Source organism: Hippocampus zosterae, chromosome 4 (genome assembly GCF_025434085.1).
Source record: "Hippocampus zosterae strain Florida chromosome 4, ASM2543408v3, whole genome shotgun sequence".
Taxonomy (NCBI): domain Eukaryota; kingdom Metazoa; phylum Chordata; class Actinopteri; order Syngnathiformes; family Syngnathidae; genus Hippocampus; species Hippocampus zosterae.
Window position 1 is genome coordinate 15,906,123 of NC_067454.1, and position 15,655 is coordinate 15,921,777.

General features: G+C 40.1%; 1 long non-coding RNA gene across 1 annotated transcript in view; it reads left to right on the forward strand.

The window, feature by feature from the left end:
• The first annotated feature begins 214 nt into the window (after window positions 1-214).
• The window catches only part of LOC127599685 (uncharacterized), a 46,881-nt gene continuing 31,440 nt past the window's right edge, over window positions 215-15,655 (forward strand). The window contains exons 1-4 of the long non-coding RNA XR_007962161.1: window positions 215-601; window positions 1,236-1,349; window positions 4,210-4,337; window positions 7,646-7,785. This is a non-coding gene — a long non-coding RNA (uncharacterized LOC127599685). The remainder of the gene's footprint in view (window positions 602-1,235; window positions 1,350-4,209; window positions 4,338-7,645; window positions 7,786-15,655) is intronic.

A 15,655-nucleotide genomic window follows, 5' to 3' on the forward strand; every position in this document is an offset into this window, starting at 1 on the left:
GTGCCGCCTCTCCGCAGTTGCATATAGTTGTGCCTTGGTTTTATCCACGTCATATTTTCATGAAATCTCACAACCCACTGCCCTAAAAACGCCCATTCTTGTGTCACTTAAAACGACACATTTGCTTGTATTTCTTCCCGTCTCCTTTGTCCATTATTAATGTGCTAATGTCAGGATTTAAATGAAGTATTGATCAGTTGGGGAGAATAGAGAGAGAGGGAGCGATTGTGAGGCAAACACAGCAAGACCAGGGTTATCGTGTGGATCGCACACAGAAAGAGCGCGCTAACGGGCGAGACACGTTTTAAGTGAATCCGCAAAATAGATTTTTGCATAATCTTTTTATCGTAATTCAGGAATAAGCACCAGGCTCTTTGATCTGACTTGGAGACAACAATGATGCTTTTAACAGGACGGAAATGGAAAAGGTCTCCATTTTTGTCTTGTTTTTTTTTAATTCAGGATTTGTATTCATTTCATGGGATACTTTCCAAGCCTGTATGCTGATTGCCAAAAACGGTTTGTCTTGTTTAAGTCTCCATTTTGATTGCCCATCATTTTGGTGGATGGACGCCGCAGCCTCGGACACACTGGGCAAAGGGTATAAGTAAAGCCGAATCGGGGTCTGCTTGCTATTCTCTTGCTGCCATCCTTTTTCCGTTTTCCCTCCCGACTCTCTCTCTCTCTCTCTCTCTTTCACATCACCTTTGGCTCGCTCTCTCCTCTTCCATCCCATCCTCTCATGTAATTGAGTAGAGCATCATTGTGTTAATTAGTAGCCTGTTTATAGTTGTTGACTCACGGACTGAATCGGCAGCTAAATGTCGTATAGCTCGCCATGGACAAAAATGTTGCTCATAGCTAAGGTGATTCAATATAACTGTTGTGCAATTATTTGAGTTACTCAAGATTTGAATACAATGTTTAAGTACTCCATAACTGAATGAGACATCGCAGTCTTTGTCTTCATCTTTCATTTCATGAAGTTATTCAGATCATAGACGCAAATTTACTGTTCATCGGCATCTTCTACAGTCTTTCTGATGCAAAACAAGCAGTGCAGGCCTGTCCTTAATGTAGTGCCCTTTCTTTATCTCCAAATATTCGCACTGTAGAATGTAGAAGTCTGTGCACATCTACAGTCTGTGAGGATGTTGTCTGCAGAGAGTGGATCGGTTTGGTGGATTGATTTTCCTCCTCCTCTTGCCTCCCTGCCTCTTTTTGTGCTTCAACAGTTGGACATCCAAGAGCAAGGATGCACCATTCTGAAGAATGGAACATAGTTGATTGCAGCTTTACCAACGAGAGCTTCTGAGCCAGGCCACCAGGTCCAGGAATTCCACAGGCAGGTACAGTCCTCCCTGCAAGGCCCGCCCGGGGTGCATCCAATGGGCCTCAAAATCATCGCGTTTTATATATTCCCATCTTGATCAAATGTGTGCTGAGCATCATCATTGTTTTGTTTTGTATTTCTGTCCTAAAGTTAGTTAATGTTCACTGAACATGCTTTTGATAGACAAGATGCATCCATGGCAGTGACATGTGCGTTTTTGGTACACTCACACAATCTAATGACATGCAATACAAATTTCTGCCTTTACAAAGACGATGCAATGAATTGTTGGTTTGAAAGTGTCAGTGTTTTCTGATGCTGAGTCTATTCATTATTGTACTGGTGGTTTGGTTTATAACTGCACTGCAGTCACGACATATACATGTAAGGGCTTTTGTATTTCATTAGTTTGCCTTAAATATATTTGGTTGCCTCATTTAGCAGCATGAGAGTGGTGAAATATTGAATCTGCGAATAATTAGATTGTCTAAGCCAATTGTTGTGATTGGATGTAGGTAGTAATCAGCAACACTAATTCGATACTTATGTGGCCAGAGATTTACATACATTATAAACCTGTGAATCGTTTCATAATTGCATTATTATGAAGATATTATTTTATTGATGTAAACTTTATTGAGCCAAAAAAGGCAATATTTAATCTGATTTTCATTTCCAATACTGACCTGAGTGGGTCAAACTAAACGAATTAAAACAAAAGCAAGTAAAACTATGAACAACAAACGGTGAACTTTGACATAGTTATCTAAAATCACATGATCATATCAGAGCACATGGGTGACTAAAATTTCAACAACAGGCCAAACAAAAACAAATAAATATGTTCAGTGGTTATGAACGGTATCACTCACTAATTAATGATGTTATGGGATGCATAAGCTGAGTTTTGTTATGTTGCATAGGGTGTGCGGTGTTATGTATTGTGAGTAGAGAAAAGGAAAAGTTTGAATTTTACTACTATGTTTTGGCCACTATTTGATAACCGTTTCACACACACACACAAAACAAAAACTGTTGCATTATCTATTATCGTCTACTTTTTATAATATGCTTAAATCATCAAATAGTTTGACTGAAACATTTTCCTCATCAAGTAATTTCTGCCCCCTCTTCCAATGCAGCAATTAGATAATGGAGTAGTTTGCGCATGTTATTTTACTTAGTTTTTAAAACATGCTTGAGCATCACTGGGGGAGAAGAAAAGAGCTTATTTTGTTCCATCATGCCTCTGTAAAATGCCATACTTTGATCCTTCCACATTTTACAGCACACTGCTGTACGGATGCTTATTTGTATTTCTCCAGAAACTACCATGATGTGGTGGGAGGTGTCGTCACAGAGGCCTCAGAGCACAGAGAAGTCAAAAGTGCTTCTGGGCACAGTAAACATGAAAGCTTCCTTTTTGGCACGATAAAGTTTGAACTGACGTGTGTGTGGGTGTCACAACTTATTGTAGCGCTTGAGACAAGGTTCAACCGTGTGATCTTGAGTCCATCTGGTCAGCATTAACATCACGCGGGTTGGGAAGTGTCTTCTGAGGGACACTTGTTTTATAGCTACAACATGCACCATCCTAAATATTTTTGGATGGATTTCACCTGATGCTTATAAAGCTTAAAAATATGAATATAAAATATAAAAATAATTTGGCTGTATTTTTGTCTTTTTTTAAACGCTGTGTTTGCATTGCACACCTTCATGTGCATTTTAACATCATTGTTTGCACTGCGCTCCATGGAAAATACATTACTTGCAGACCTAACCGTTTATGATTTGCCTTGTCAGACAAAAAAATAAATAGAAGATCATCTGGGAGCTCGCGGTGCAGCCCCATCTGTCTGCCATGTGTTATACATATTTCTTTTTAAGCTCGTCTCGTTCTTTACTCCAAGTGTAGCAGTGGTGCTACAGGCAACATGTAGCACAGGACAGAACTCGAATTGGAAAGCACCAAAGTGGTGACGAGGAATCTTAGCCAATGTACGCGTTAACACACTGGCACAATATTATTTAGTATGTTTTCTTTAGCTGACACCTTGCTGCATCATCTATATCGAGATTTTTTAGGTCGATAGAGCACACATATAGCCGCTATACAATCCCTGGACACTTCATTAGGTAGACATGCAGAGTACAATGAATCACAATACAAGAGCTGGATCAAAATATTGGCCTTTGATTAAATGTCACAAAAGTATTAATTGTTAACATTTTGGTTGTCACTAATATTTTTGTGGTAAGAGTAAACCACAGCATTGGCCCTTTCACTGTTATGACAGCCGAGTGTAATTTTATGCACCCATCCATTTTCTATATCGTACTTGTCCTCACGGGACTGTACATTTTTTTAAACTTAACTCAACTTCCAAAAGAATTTTATTCTTATCGCAACGTCACAACAGTGGCAGCACTGTATACACACAAAAAAATGAAATAATAATAATAATACAAGCTTGAAGAGTTATTATTATTATTTAGACAATTATTTAGACTACATAAATTTACCATACACTACATAAATATTCTATGATAAAAAAATTATATCTATATAAAACAATAAAACATATCATAAAATTAAAATATAAACAAAACACATTCATAAAAAAATACTAAAAAATAAAAATGCCCTTTATAAGTATTATAAAGGGAAATTTTCATTTAAAAATACTTTACAATTGTTTTTTCTTTCCTAAGGAATGGAACAAATTAATGCCATTTCCATTCATTTCAATTTGGAAAGATGATTTGATGACTGTTTCAACTTATGAGCATGGATATGGAATGAATTGAAACTTGTATCTCACGTCACCATTATGTACATAATTCTAATTAACTCATTTTTGTTATTTTTCCAGGCTTGAAACAATCCATCCATTTTAATGCTCTTTATTTCCGGACCGTGGGGCAAAGCTGGAGAAAAACCCAACATCAGGCAAACTTGCAACAGAAAGACCAAAATGATGTGCTTCTTGATGTGAGGTAAGTGTTTAATTGCCATGTGTCTGCACCATGAAATGAGAATTTAGTAACAACGGGCAATGTGGATGCAAAAAACAAAAACAAAACTAATTTGTGCTTCAAACACCTCTGAAAACCCCTGAACATGTTCAAAATTTCCTTGCGACAAGAAAAGTACAGACAAACATCTGGAGAACGTTTGCCCCGCAGAGGGATACGGGCCTGAGGGCACCCCTAGTAGCCATTCCAACTGCTCGTTACTTGAAGTCACCACAAAAGAAAGAAAATAACATATGACTCGGTCCATAGTCTTGACGTGGATGAATTTGCTTGAATAATCCAAAGTACTACTTACGCCGTTCAGTACAACATTGTGGAATGTTGCAAGGCATGTCATGTGTTTTATATTTTATGAATGTCTCTTGAAGGGGCATAATTTTTGTCGTGAGTGCCTCGATGAAGAGGAAAGCACCCTAAAATCCCTACTACTTGGGTGATCATTATAATACTTTCAGAGGTTGATGTGAACATCGAGTAGAGATGTCAATGTATATTTTGGTGACAGTCGATCGCAGTTTTGGCACATTAGGTGACGTTTAGATTCCTACATTATGGGGAAGAGAAGGAAAGTTTCTCGCTGAAGTGTTAGTTAAGTCAAATCAAAAAGGCCCGATGTCCGAGGAGAAAATGAAAGACTAGCTGAGTGAGGTGTACGTGAAATAACCGGATGTTTTTTCCCACGCCTGGAAGGTGATTGGTCCAAAAATAATCTGAATACATTGTTAAATCCTTAAATAAAGTACTACCGAACTCAGTTTTGCTCCTGTTGGCTTTAAAAAAAACATACGCTCGCGTGCATGCATGCAACTGTAATTTCATTTTTTTTTAAAGCTAGCATACATTTTACCATGCCTGCGTCCAATAATGCAAATAGCACCCATAGCTGACACTGCGCCTTTAAATACGGTGCACCCCCCACCCCCACCTCTCTGCCACGGAGTCATGTCGTACAACCAGCAGCAACGTGTCAACACCAGCAGAAACTGATTATTTTTTATTTTATGTGCTTGTAAAGTGCAACATTTTTCAGCGGCAATGGGTTAAAATCATGGCCGTCGCCGAGAGTAATAATTACACACAGAGGATAGAAAAATCTGGACGCGTCACATGTTTAAGTATTTTTTTTTCTGAAAAGGTTCTCATGGGCTTGATTGGAGCTTCTTGCCAAATGGATTGCTTCAGGTGTGAATAATTGCAAGTGCTAAGTGCAAGCAAAGTCCAGCAAATGCTGTCCTGATGCTGGTGGCCTGTCGAAAAGCCTGACTTTCAGGACCGAATGATTGCGACTAAAACATGTGATTGAGAGGAGAGGAGAGTGAGAACCATAAACAAGCAGGATTGTGCCCTTTAATTTCACCGTCTCCAGAGAATTGCTTTTGCTGTGCCTCAGAGTGAGTCCTACACACAAGCCGTTTAGTTGTCTGCTCAAGGACTGAAATTTAATTTAGCCGCTGTGTTGTCAGTGTGCGCACAAAATACATCTGTGTGTGTGTGTGTGTGTGTGTGTGTGTGTCTGTGTGTGTGTGTGTGTCTGTGTCTATGTGTCTGTGTGTGTGTGTCTCAGTCTTTGTTTGCATGAGTCAGTTTGGAGCATATAACTTGGTTTGCATGAACTGTAACTGCTTTTTGTTTTGTTTGTTTCATGGAGTCTTTTTGTGTGCAAGCGGCATTGTGTGTTTTCTTATTCTCTTGTGACTTAATCATTTTTCATGGGTTGTTACAATACTGTCTCACACTGCCGATGCACAGCAATGTTTGTTTGCACGCTACTCTGCTCTGTTGCTTTAGGACTTTAATGTTCCTTCTACATTTGAGCACTTGATATATGATCATTTTGCTAACCTGTAAGCTGACAAAAAAAATGTCCCTTCTGTGCTGTTGGCATTGATAGTTTGTTGACGAACTTTGGGCAGTAATCTGTGTATGCTACTTGCATGTTGAAAAATACAGCTGACTTGTTCCGGAGTTGTTGCCTTGGTTTTTCACAATGGTTTGTAAGTTTTTGTGTGTGTGTTTATAGTACAGGTTCCTGATGAAAGCCTGGAGCATAGGCATATATCAGAGCTTCCGCACTAATAAAAGGCCAGCAATCTGTGCTCTTCTCCTTCTGGGAACTGCACCGCTTTTTTTTTTAACACAGCTTGTCTGACAGAAAGATAAAGTACCCGCCCAATTAGAAGAATATTTGGCCACATACCTCCCGACAGCAATTCTAGGTATTTGTTTTCCATGCCATTTAATCAGGAATTCTTGCTATTTTTACAGGGAGTTTTCTTATCGTCGCGCCTTGGCTATGCACATGTTAATGTGGTCCCCATCACTTTAACCCTGATGCAGGATAAAGAAACATGCCTGGTATTATTTTGATGTCTTTCTTCTTTTTCCGTCATCGAGTTGGGCTGCACCCATGTTGTGTTTTGGCATGAGTTTGGGAGCGAGGCAGTGTTTGTTTTACATTTCATTCTGCATGAAGGGATTCATGCTGTTTTTGTGTGTGTGCGTATGCGCGAATGTGTGTGTGTGAGTGTGTGTGTGTGTGTGTGTGTGTGTGTGCGTGTGTGTGTGTGTGTGTGTGTGTGTGTGTGCGTGCATTTGTGTTGATGTCATGGTAGTTGCCCCTGTCATCTATCTATGCCTCAGAGATGTGTGCATGAGCATATACTTATATACTATACAGTCCCCCGTATCTGTTTAGGAATACTGCAGATGTTTTTTTTCTACCCTTTTTCCAAAGAGTGCATTAAAATTAAATCCTCTCTTGTTGTTGTGAAAAGAGGCGCACGTAAAAAATAATTGGCTAGAGGAGAGAACAAAGGTCTCTCTTCTTCCTGCACACCCCAGCCAGGCATTAATACCAAGCGCGCCGTATTGTTCCGCTGTCTGCAGCCATCCCCCTAGCCAGACACTCAGCTCTGCAGAAGTCACTTTTAATGTCTGATAATCAAGGTGAATTTTCAAAAAGATGCCTTTTTCAAATGATGGTGTATACATTTTGTGGAAATTGGAGTTCAGGAGCAGAGAGCTCCACTCACAGGCTTGGGGCAAGCTTTGCAAAGTGAAAGAGAGCCATCTAATGTTCACAGCATGAACTGCAGAGGGATTCTGGCTCCGTGGGGGCCAGCTGCAAAGAAGACCGCCTCACATTTCCCTGCACTGTAATTACAATATGATGTGTCTGCTTTGGTTCTTTGTAACGACCTCACTGATTAACTGTACAATGTGGACAATATTGCAGCCTATCTGCATGTATCTCTTTTGTCTCCACACTGAAAGGAGCATGACTGGGGAACCAGGCAGCCAGCAGCAGAGCAGTAGAGCGCCATTTCCCCGCCATAGGCCACAGACTCATCTTCTCCTCGCTCCTCCCACTGCTCCACAACCCCCCCCCCCCCCCCCCGCACCCCCACCTCACGGTATGATTATTTCTCCTCCGCTCCACCGCCCCATTATATTCCAGGTCCGCAGTTATTCCACTCTGTTGTCATTTTTCATGGTATGTATTTCCCCATGTGCTGCAATGCACATTTGCTCCGAGCCTGTGCAATATGTTAAGGATGCGGAAATATGCAGTGTGCAGAATGTAATGAGTGTATATTTATTTTCTTTGAGGAAAAAGGGGAGACTCTCCATGTATCTTAACAAACATGACTGCTGCGCCTGCACTAACCTGCAAGGTTTTCTACTCACCCAGGAAACCAAATTATAAATCTGCGACAGAGGCACTTGCTTTTTTGTGCCGTGACTACTAAGATCTTGCCTGGTATTTCGGGGGTTATATATTTTGCTTGTACAAATAATCCTGGTGTTTTGTTTCTTCAGTACACTGTATGTGACATTTGAGATGGACAGTTCTACAAGCAGTATTTTCATTCTTGTGTGGTGTGCTGTCGTATATGTTGCTTTCTGTACTCCCTATACGGTGGCAAATGGCAGCACCCATCCATCCATCTGACCATCAATTCTCAATGCCCTAGAGAAATCATAATCTGTAGCAGTTTCTGGTATGTGAGATATGTGCAGCCACACGGTGAAGTATTTCTAAAGCAGCATTTTTGTATGGGGAATTTGTGTCCCTTAGGGAGGTTATCAAGGAATAAACCTTGACATTAGATGTTGTTGATGTTAAGAAACTATCACATGCATTGTCATTGTATGAAAATGTCTATATTTTAGGGAGGTGCTAAGGTTAGTTCAGGCATCTCTTTTAGGGTGTGGGGTGATGCATCAAATGGGGCTCTTGTACGGGGCACCGAGCACCAACACCGATCAAAGTCTTCGGTTTTGACAGACATGGCTTAACAGGAAAAGTATTATCCATCCATCAAGTTTATACTGATTGTCCTGGCTCTGGTCGCAGCGAGCTGGAGCCTATCACAGGTGACTTTGGGTCTGCAACCTGGACTGCTCACCAGTCAGTCGCAGCACACAATATACGGACAGACAAACATTTACTCTTATTTTTGCACCGTCACCCAATAGGCAGTAACTTGACGCTGCCTGTACCACAGTGAGGCAAATGTACTGCTACACCAGCGAGGTATTGATGTAACAGTTCAATGAAATGTCACATTTTGGTTCAAATTAAGGGAGACATTTTCAAAACACCTCTCACCAGACATTAATTAAAGTCCAAACTGAACGTTATTTGCCGTGGTAAGCTTGTGGAAATTACACTTGAATCGGACCTTAGTAGACTGTGCAAGGGTGACAAATGTGAATGGATTTAGACTGCAACATCGTAAAATAGAGCAATAGGATGTCAAATAAATGTGTAAGTCAGGCAGCATTTGCAACTAGATTAAAAAAAAATAGGAAAAGTCTATTCACTTTCTTTGTGTGTTGCCAAGAAAAGAAGACTATCGAAACTATAGATTATGAAACAACATTACACAATTCAAAAAACATTTCCAATACTTTTTAAGTAGTTCTTTTTACTCTTTGGAAGTGTTCAGATGAATGATTGCATCTTCAATAGAGCACATATGGAGCGGCTGTAACAAAGCTCAAATAATACTGTATCTCCTCCGAGTTTGAAGGTGCCGCCGGCAGGGTTCCTGTCATGTCTGTGTAAATACTGTCAAACAACAACATGGAACTCAATTTTCATCCTTTTGTGTTGATTCATAAAAATGTGCAAAAGTGAATTCATCTCCACGCACAGAGCGTGGGCTGGTACCCCAGCATTTGCAACTGCTACACCTGCTATCCTGCCTTGATATAACATTGTTTATGAATATCTTGCCTTCAGTGTGATTGCATAATAATCGAGCAAATCAAATGTGTGAGCGCTGTATTTGTTCCCAAATGCAGAGATTGTGTTATTTTTCCCTGAGTGGTTGGAGGGCATGCTTTCAAAGTGTTCATCTCAGCTGTGGTGCAGAACGAAGACAGGAAAGAGCCACAGGCAGTCTGATGTAAGGATGTAACGAGAGCGAAGACTGTGTGACTGATGTGGCTCGCTGCCAGGCTGGGCACTGCGCCCACGAGGAGGCAACACCGACTGTGGCAAAGAGACACACAGACAGTAGCGGGCCCCAAATCCCAAGTGTGTGGGAAGAGGCGAGAGAGGGTCGCGGCTGATTGGCGGGAGTGGTTTTGTCGTAATTTGCATGTGATGTGGTCAGGTTAGGATGCAGTCAGTGAGCAGTGAGGACCTCGGTGGAAAATGACAATCAATGTTTATGCCACCATCTCAGTGCTGTTTATGGGTCATTACAGAAATGGAGGAAGATGTAGGCACCATTTTTTTGAACAATCTACCCTTTATTTGATCATCTTTTCTTATGGTTGCAAGGCACATGAAGCAGCCTCGACCCCGAGGCATCTGATAATTTCATGACACAAAGTAGTCAATCATCTTAAAAATATGTCAATAGCATCCCCGTCACTGTTTCGGGTCACACACGGGCTTACGATTAGGAGCCGCAAAGTGGTCTACAATTGCATGTTACATACACAGATGAGTCATAAACAAACTCCAGCAAGTCTAATTTCTGTTTCTGCAGTGTTCAAGCACAGCATAATCAGACGTGTGTTCCGTACCGCCCTGTTTTGATGCAAGGAAGCGATGCCGCGAAGATTGGCCGGAAAAACACTACGTTCAATCCCGCAATCGCACGCAAAGGCGTAAACGCCGTGCAACACCCGTTTTTACCAGCGCAAAGGATTGCAAATTATCAAATGAAGGATCAATCTAATCAGGCACACAGACTGCACTTTGCGCTAGACTTGTGCCCGGACCAAAAATGCCCCCAATGTTTTTCATTTCAAGGATTATGTGTGGCAGAAAGGATAGAGCTGCAATTCACCCAACTAATTTAATAAGACACCTGAAAAAATGATGGCCCTCCAAAACCTGCAAGAAAAATAAAAACCCTAAAAAAGATTTGATATGTTTGATTTCATTTCAACCACTGCTCCGCTAGCCATATAAAAGGTGTCATGTTGGGATAGATTTGTTTAATTAAAAAAAAACAAAAAAATAAAATAAGACCTCGTTTTTCTCCTTAAATGAACCCTTCATGGGAGCGATAGATCACGTTGATCGCGCAATATGCCGGGGTTTGTCAATCATTTGTTGTTGGGGGTTTTATATAATATGGATTTGAGCTTTCCATTTTTTTGCAAGGTATTTTGTTTTATGTACACTGTCAACGCTCTTACACGTTTTGAAAGGTGCTGTATAAATAGGGTGCTACTTTTATCTCACCAGCGATGTCAGCGATTATGCTACATAAAATCATGTACATGTCATAAAAACAAGTTACATTTTATTTTAATACTAATTTAACTTTACTATTATGACGGTAACAGAGTTGCAAATCAATTTTGACGTCAGAGTTTTGGGTGAAGCGTCCAGGCTAGCTAGCTGTGTTAGCTGCCATGCTAACTGATGAAGGGAAAAATGTACCTGCATATGAAAAGAAATAGTTGATATAAAGGTCTTTTGTCTGATCATATGAGTAACATTGTTACAGTTATTATACCTGAAAAACATCAAGAATACAAGTGAGGGCTTGCCGTAGGTCTACCGATAGTAACAGCAATTTGACAGAGCAGGGATTATTTAAAATATCATGGGCAGAAAGAAAATGTCCTGCGTATTTTGAAATGACCCTTCTTCAAATTAGAAGTATGCCCTTTAATTATTTGCACATTACTTTTCCGGTCTCTTGTTTCTTTGTGCCCTGCTTGAATAAATACTTATTGTACGCAACACAAATGTTATCTTTTTGCTTCATGCGCATTTACATAATGTTTGCCTTTCAACATACGTATTATTGTTTGCGCACTCTCTCAATGTGTTGTTAAAATATTCCAGACTCCCCTCAGCATAGTTCCGCGTTGTAGACAGGCCGTCAGGATAAAATAAATAGTCTGGAGTTAATTATGGAAAGCCAGCTCCGGCTTTGCCCTGGTGATTTATGGAGTGCATGCATGCATTCTTCAATGCATTTTTCTTCATTTATTTGAAATCAGTCTTTGAGTTAATTTCTCCGCACACATCTTCATAATGTAAAAGAGGGTTTAGTTAATGAGCCCACTGAGGTGAAACGAAAAGGCAGTACAAGGTATTTTCCAGGTCCCAACCGCAATAAATATATAAAAGCATAGATCGAATACAGCCTTACCCAGGACAACATCAAATTCAGATTTCTTTCCAGACACAATCAAATTGTTATAATCATGAAATATTAATTATCTCTGCAGGCAGTATTTTAAGTAACATCCAAATAAATGTAAAAATAAGTTGCATTATAAAAACGATATTCATACAAATAAATCTCAAGCTTTAATGTAAGGCAGGGGTGTCAAACTCATTTTTGTTGCGGGCCGCATTTGAGTTACCGTTTCCATTGAAGGGCCGTTATGACTGAAACCGTATGAAGAAGTCAAAAGTAACGGTTAATTTACCAAATGTTTAAGTGACTGTAATTAGGGGTTTGGTCACAAGAAAATGCATATAGTATCACTCTTCTTTATTAGAAATGAGAATTTGAATTTTTGGTACAGATTTTAGCAAGCATCATGAAAGTTGACTTCTTTGATTTTATTTCGTGGGCCATATAAAATAATGTGGCGGGCCAGATCTAGTCCGCGGGCCTTTAGTTTCAGCCCTGTGATGTAAGGCATACAAGTGAAAAGGGAGGATTGCTGAAATCTAGATAACCTCAATGCAGCATGCTTTTTAACATTCGAAATTATCATCCAAGTATAAAATTGAAGTTTTGAGAGGTATAAAAAAAACAACAATTTCAAAAAGCCATATTGTATGGCAAATAAGTCAAAAGAATGTTTACTTCTTCTGGAGATATGAGTGACCACACCTTCCGAGCTTTTTCACATATGTGCTGTTGTACAATTTGATTATGTGGTTACTGTATGTTTTTTAATACAGTAAAATATTTTGGAGTGCTATTTTTGTCAATAATTCCTACCGACTGCTGTCAGGCTGATGAATAAAAAATAACAATCATAATAATAATAATAATTTTTATCCATTTGTGTTCATATTGTATTTAATTGTTGTTTGTTGTTTTTTTTCTCTTTCTCCTTTCTTCTTTCTACATACATTCTTGCTGCTGGAGGCTGTAAATTTCCCCATTGTGGGACGAATAAAGGATATCTTATCTTATCTTATCTTAATTTGAAAAATGTAAAAAATGTTTCTACTCATATCAGCAATTCGGTACACCTGGACTCACTTGTTTTTTGTGCTCAGTCCAAGTCTCTATTTAATATAAAAGTCTTGCTTTGGTGCTGTGTTGTAGCATCCTGGTGGCAAGAAATTACTGTACTTTGAAGCGAGTTTAGGAGCTTCTTGTCATGCTTTTCTGCCATCTTGTGGCCTCTTGGTTTCTACACGAAAGTACGTCAAGAAGCTTCATCTACTGCTTGCCGCCATCTAATATAAACCTTCGCTATAACCTTCGATTTCCGCTTGCCTTTTTACGACACGGCATGAGTCCCTCCTTCTTACAAATAGCCAGGAAACATTTTAGAGCCTTCCTTGTGTTTTTGTAACTGAAGTCTCCCAACGTGATGAATTAATGCGGGAATTTCTCAATATTCTGAGGTCGCAGTTAAACCTTGCGCTGATGTTCCGACCTCACAAAAAGGCTTTAATACTTTAGAAAAATAAACAACTGTGATTATGTCATCTTCCCAAACAGGTTTTTCAAAGGTCTATGAGCCGTGAAAGATGCAATAAAACAAAGATTGCAGCGTGATTGTCAAATAGAAATCCATAAGCAAACTTGCCGTCGCCTTCTACAACAAAACATTGCATCTATTTTTAACAAAACGGCTCCACTAAAATGTATCAAACCTTATTTATTCTTGTTCACTTGATGTCTTAAAAAACATCCAGACTTGTAATCTTGAGGAAAAATAATACTGCAAGGCTCCTGTTTTCACACTATTTTTAACACTTTGAATTAATTAGTAATTAATTCGAAGTTTGGGCATGCTGGGTTTCTGGCTGACAATACTATATCTTCACCAGGCTAAGCAGAAGGTCTTGTGTTCTGTCTGGCTAACACAATGCAGGGTCACTAATTGGCATCCTCACACCCACCATTACTTCCATTTGTATCTGGTTCACTGAGAGTTTACAGTGTGTCACTCGCTACGACTGTCTAATTCACACACATCACACCACTCACAAATTAAGCCCATAATTCACATTCATAGTCACAGAGTGACTGAATTCGCCATTGTTTTGTGACCAATGTCATTACGGTTACAGGAGCCATTTAAAAAAAAAAAGAAAATGTTCCTTTCCAACGCTGTTTGCTTCCTGCTTCCTTTGCATCATTATTTTTTTTCCCCTGTGTACCCAGTGGCAGACAGAATTACACAGTCAAACTGAGACCTATAGTGAGCAGAATTACGTCTTTTGCTAATGATAACCTAAAGCAGAATGTGCGTGTGCCTAACTTGATGATAATCGGCAGTGGAGATTTGTTGCTCTCTCGAGGCACGGGGAGGCTTCTGGCTCACGGACTAGAAAACACCTCGTATGATTAGAAGCCTTTCATCCATCGTTTCACCCCCTTTCAAATTAATCCTATACCTCTTCTGTGTTGGTTATGCGCCGCCAATTAGCATGAAGTGTGGTTATCTCATTGCTGCGAGGGTCTAGCGTGGGCTCGAGGAAGCAAGGCTGTGCGTAAACACGGTGGTCAGCTCGCACCAGCCTCTCCCCATTAGGGCCATCCGCTCGCAACTCTTTGCATCAGGATGCTCTCATTTGCCGCCTTCGCGTACGGCCATTTATCTCCCTTTCCTCGTTTCACTCTCGCCTTGCTCTCTTTTTAATTTCCCTTTCACAAACAGATCTGGCATTAAGCAGCCAAGCATGGCTAGTTGGAATGTGTCTCTCTCCTCTAGGAGCGAAGCAATGATTTAATTCCTCTTCCTTCTCCGTCTCTGCGGTCTCCTCTCCCTGCTCATGCACACATCATTACACACCAAGGTCTCATTTTCATCTCCCTGTGAGGGCGCAGGCAGGGCTTTAAGTAGTCGCCACGCCACGGCCATTGCTGACAATCAATACCTGTGGTCAGGACGGAGCACGCGAGACTTCCTAAATAGGCCCTGAAGGTCCGGTCATAAAACAACTTAGAGGCCTTACATGCAACGCCATAAGTCACCTTTTTTACTTTCTTTCCCATGACAGAATGAGCTAGGCTGAAAGCAACATGGGTCGGTCACCCATTGAGCCGGGAAGATCATGATTAAGGGGTCAAATACACAATCCAGCAATTTCTGTGTTCACTCGAAAAGAGTGAACTCCTTCTAACTTTTGATATTGTATTTATTTATTTTAGTCTTTGCTTGCCTGAAGTACGTGACACACCTTAGTTTTAGAGACATTGTGCTGTTTATTCTGACGCACCAGAGAGATTATTCCACAAAATATTCTTGCATAGTTATAACAAAACATGATTGCAAAATAGCAGCTACTTGGAAGGTGTTGGGAAGACTCTTCAGTCTGACGCATCCATAACCTTGAAGCATTCTGTGTTCTACTGCTATTATTTTAAATGAAGAAATGCTACCCTCGGGGCGTTTCTAAGACGTGAACTTTCAAGGTCCTCGGCTGTGGATCTTTTTTTTTACTTGGAGTGCACTAATTTAGAGTCACAAGTTTTAAAATGGAGTGCTTCAACAGAAAGACTTTTTCCATTGAAGGTCATTTTAGTTTCTTGACAAGATGCCTACAAGAAAAATTCCATCCATTCATCCTCTTGTGAACCAAAAAAATCCAGATACATACAC